Raw genomic sequence first — 4,491 nt, 5'->3', positions numbered from 1 at the left:
GGGTTTATAACGCCTTAAAGTATATATAAATACTAAAATAAATGTAAGGTTCCTACTTCGCGGATTTTCACCTATCGCGGTGGAGGGGGGATCTAGAACGTAATACCCATGATAAGTGAGGGAATACTGTATATGTATATGCTGCATATGTTACATACTTGTGTATGTGAGTAAAACGATAGTAAAGAATTCTGTTATGAACTTACCTATCTTCTTACAAGCTTGAAAAAAGAGAGCATGGTATTTCACAGTAAGTCAAATTTGGCAAAAGATACTTTGAGCTACTCTCACATATTGATTTATAGATTTTGTAGTCAGAACACACATTGACTCTGATGCTGGTAAGTTATGTGCTCATTTTCAGTGCACCAATGATAAAATCAAAACTCTGCATATAAATTATAGATATCTTACTGAGAGTTTCCATTTAACTTGCTAGATCAACGTATGTTTGTTCTATTTCATCATAAACATTAGTATATTTAAAAGTATTTTTCATTTTTCAATTACAGTTGATGTACAATATTGTATTAGTTTCAAGCATGTGACCCAGTGATTAGACATTTATATAACTTATTAAGTGATCACCGTAATGAATCTAGTAGCCACCTGACACCAAACACAGTTATTACAATATTACTGACTATATTCCCTATGCTGTATGTTACATACCCATGACTATTCCGTAACTGCCAATTGGTACTTTTTAATCCCTTCACCTTTTTCACCCATCCCCCGAGTCTCCCTCCCATGTGGCAACTGTCAAAATGTTCTCTGTATCTATGAGTCTGTTTCTGTCTGCTTATTTACTTATTTTATTATGTTGTTACAATAGTTCCAATTCTTTTCCCCTTTGTCCACCTCTGACCAGTACCCCCTTTCCCTCAGCAATTCCACCCCCCTTAGTTCATGTCCATGGGTCATGTATATAAGTTCTTTGGCTTCACCATTTCCTATATTATTCTTTTTTTTAATTAATTAATTAATTTTTGTAACAATAAAAAATAACAATTCCCCCCTCTCAGACTTAAGATCCTTTATAATCTTATAAAGAACGATGGACAAAGGCCTTGTGCTCCTCTAGCTGCTTCAAGCTGGACATGGTCATCGTCCTACCTACCCTTAGGTCCAGAAATTCCTAATAAGAATGGGAGTGTGGAGGGGAGGTTGGCCTTCTCACATGGGGAAGGATCTTGCAGAATCCAGGTCAGTTGGCTGTCCCCAGACAACAGTGTGCTTGGTTTAACAGGATGGCATCCTTGTTGTATTCTATATATAAGTGAAGTCATATGTCAGTTGTCTTTCTCTGTCTGACTTATTTCATTTAATGCAATGCTCTTGGGTCCACCCATGTTGTTGCAAATGGCAAGATTTTTTTTTCTTTTATTTAAGGCTGAGTCATATTCTGTTGTATATATGTACCACTTCTTTATCCATGCATGTACTGATAGATACTTAGGTTGCTTCCATACCTTGGCTATTATAAATAATACTGCAAAGGACATATGCCCATGAGTTCTTTTTCCTTTTTTTTGAACAATGTAGAGATTGTGCGTGGGACAGGGGCATATGGGGAATAAATGGTAATAGAAAAAATACAATAAAAAAGAATTTAAATAGTTAAAAGTTATTTAAAAATAAAATTCTTAATATTTATAAAGTAAAAAAATAAAGAACATATTATATATGTCTTTTTTATTTAATGTCAGGTATTTTTTTTTTAATACCCCAGCTCTTTTCCTCCCTTGCTGCTTGAAAATTAGCCACCATCATGAATGACACAGTGACTATCCAGACCAAGAAATTCATGACCAACAGACTACTTCAGTGGGAACAAATGGTAATTGATGTCCTTCACCCTGGCAAGACAACAGTACCCAAGACAGAAATTTGGGAAAAACTAGCCAAAATGTATAAAACCACACCAGATGTCATCTTTGTGTTTGGATTCAGAACCCATTTTGGTGGTGGCAAGACAACTGGCTTTGGCATGATTTATGATTCCTTGGATTATGCAAAGAAAAATGAACCCAAACATAGACTTGCAAGACATGGCCTATATGAGAAGAAGAAGACCTCAAGAAAACAGAGAAAGGAATGCAAGAACAGAATGAAGAAAGTCAGGGGGACTGCAAAGGCCAATGTTGGTGCTGACAAAAAGTGAGCTGGAGATTGGACAACAGAAAGAGTAGAGATTCTTCAGTGACTTTATCTGTGTTGCTGATGCAGATTTTTCATGAGGATTAATAAAAGACCTTTTATGTTTCTTGTTATTTGAAATATAAAAAATAAAAATAAAAAATACCCCAGAGTGGAATTGTTGGATCTTTCATTGATCTCTTGTTATAGCCCCAGTTTATTTTCTCATTTATATTTTCAAGGAATATCTTTTTCTGTCCTTTTGTTTTCAGTCTGTATATGTGTTAATCTGGAGTAAGTCTCCTGCAGACAGCATATGTAAGGGCCATGTTTCGTTATACATTTAGCCACTGTATGTCTTTTTATTGAAGTATTAAATCCATTTTCATTTAAAGTAATTATTGATAGATATGTGTCTATTACCATTTTATTATGGATATTTTTTATCTTTTTTTTTCTTTTTAAAGAAGACCTTAAACATTTTTTGTAATACTGGTTTAGTGGTTATGAACTCCTTTAGCTTTTTCTTGTCTTAGAAGCTCTTTATCTGTCCTTCGATTCTAAATGATGGCTTTGCTGGGTAGGCTAATCTTGATTTTAGGTCCTTGCCTTTCATCTCTTTGAATATTTCATGCCAGTTCCTTCTAATATAAGAAGTTTCTGTTAAGAAATGAGTTGGTTGTCTTATGGGAGCTCCCTTGTATGTAACTAGCTGCTTTTCTCTTGTTTCTTTTGAGAGTCTCTGTTTGCCTTTTACCTTTGACATTTTAATTATAATATGTCTTGGTATATACCTCATTGGCTTGTTTTTTTGTCTTTTTCTTAACCTCTCTGTGCTTCCTGGATTTGTATGTTTATTTTCTTCACCAGGTTGGGGAACCCTTCTGCCATTATTTTTTCCAAATATGTTTTCAATTCCTTGCTCATTCTCTTCTCCTTCCAGCACCCACTTGATGCAAATGTTGGTATGCCTGAAGTAGTCTCAAAGTCTCCTTAAATTATTCTCTCTCTCTTTTTTTTTTTTTTTTGCTATTTTGATTGGGTGTTTCTGCTTCCTTAGCTTCCCAGTCACTAATTTGATTTTACTCTACTGTTGCTTTTCTGTAAGGTATCATTAATTTCAGTTAATGTATTCTTTATCTCTGATTGTTTTTCTTTTTTATGTTTTCTATATCCATTTTTATGTTTACCATCTCTTTGTTGAAGTTCTCACTAAGTTTATCTATTCTTCCCCTAAGTTCATTGATCACCCTTATAGCCAATGTTTTAATCTATACATTTGGTAGATTGCTTGTCTCCATTTTATTTAGGTTTATTTAGTTCTTTTTCTGGAGTTTTGTTCTGTTCTTTCACTTGGGGCATGTTTCTTTGTCTTCTAATTTTGACTGCCTCCCTGTGTTTGTTTATATGTATTAGGTGGAGCCACTACATTTCCCAGTCTTGGTAGGGTGGCCTTATGTAGTAGATGTCCTGTGAGGCCCAATGGCACAGCCTCCCCAGTCTCCCAAGCTGAGTGCTCCAGATGCATCCACCCTCCCAACACTGTTTTGGCTACTGTAGTTGAGCTTTGATTTCTGTTGGCATGTCAGTGGAGGAATTTACCCCAAGTTCAATCTACTTCAAGGACTGGCTGTGATTATAGTGGCAGAGCTGATGTGCAGGGATTACCCCACAAAGCAGTGCTCACTTCAGTGGGACTTCAGTACCCGATAAGTCCATCTCTTGAGTATGTTGCTCTGTAGGTGGGTAGGTGGTGCTCGGGCATGGTCTGAAGCTGTCCACCAGGTGCACTGGCTCCTGTCTTACCAGGAAATGCAGCCCAAGATCAGCCCCTGCCTTTGGCCTACCCAGGGCCACCTGGCATGAGCTACAGAGTGATCTACAGATGGCTGTTACTTCTGCTGGGCTTGGCTGTGCTCAGTAGAGGCCAAACAGAGAACTAAGTTTGGCTGTCACTAGTGTGGGGCTTGGGGCCAATCAGCAAGTATGGGTAATACCAAGGCAAGGTGCTGCTAGTTTGGGATTTGTGAACCTTTAAGATATTTTAGGAAAGTCCACAGCATGAAACAAGATAGGCCATTTGTATGGAAGAGCCACTAGAAATGGCTTTGGTGAACTCGAAAGTTTGGTTGGGTGGGAGTCTCAGGGAATTACCTGGGTGGTGTGAACAGTATTACCTGTGTTGATGGAGTCTCAGATACGGTGCACACTTGCCAACTGTGTTGAGGGAGGGCTCAGCAAAGAAATAATGACCTTTGCCATCACTTTTGTCTGGAATAAAGCTGTCCCTCTAACTCTTGCTCTGACGTCAAACAGTTTAGTCCCCCCCTGTATGTCCCTGGTACCTCTCAA

General features: G+C 37.6%; 1 pseudogene; it reads left to right on the top strand.

The window, feature by feature from the left end:
• The first annotated feature begins 1,771 nt into the window (after positions 1–1,771).
• On the top strand, positions 1,772–2,182 carry LOC150019124 (small ribosomal subunit protein eS24 pseudogene; annotated as a pseudogene).
• Positions 2,183–4,491: the final 2,309 nt, after the last annotated feature.

This window comes from Furipterus horrens, unplaced genomic scaffold (assembly GCF_987537825.1).
Source record: "Furipterus horrens unplaced genomic scaffold, mFurHor1.1.pri manual_scaffold_2, whole genome shotgun sequence".
Lineage (NCBI taxonomy): Eukaryota > Metazoa > Chordata > Mammalia > Chiroptera > Furipteridae > Furipterus > Furipterus horrens.
This window is presented reverse-complemented; position numbering and strand designations above follow the sequence as displayed.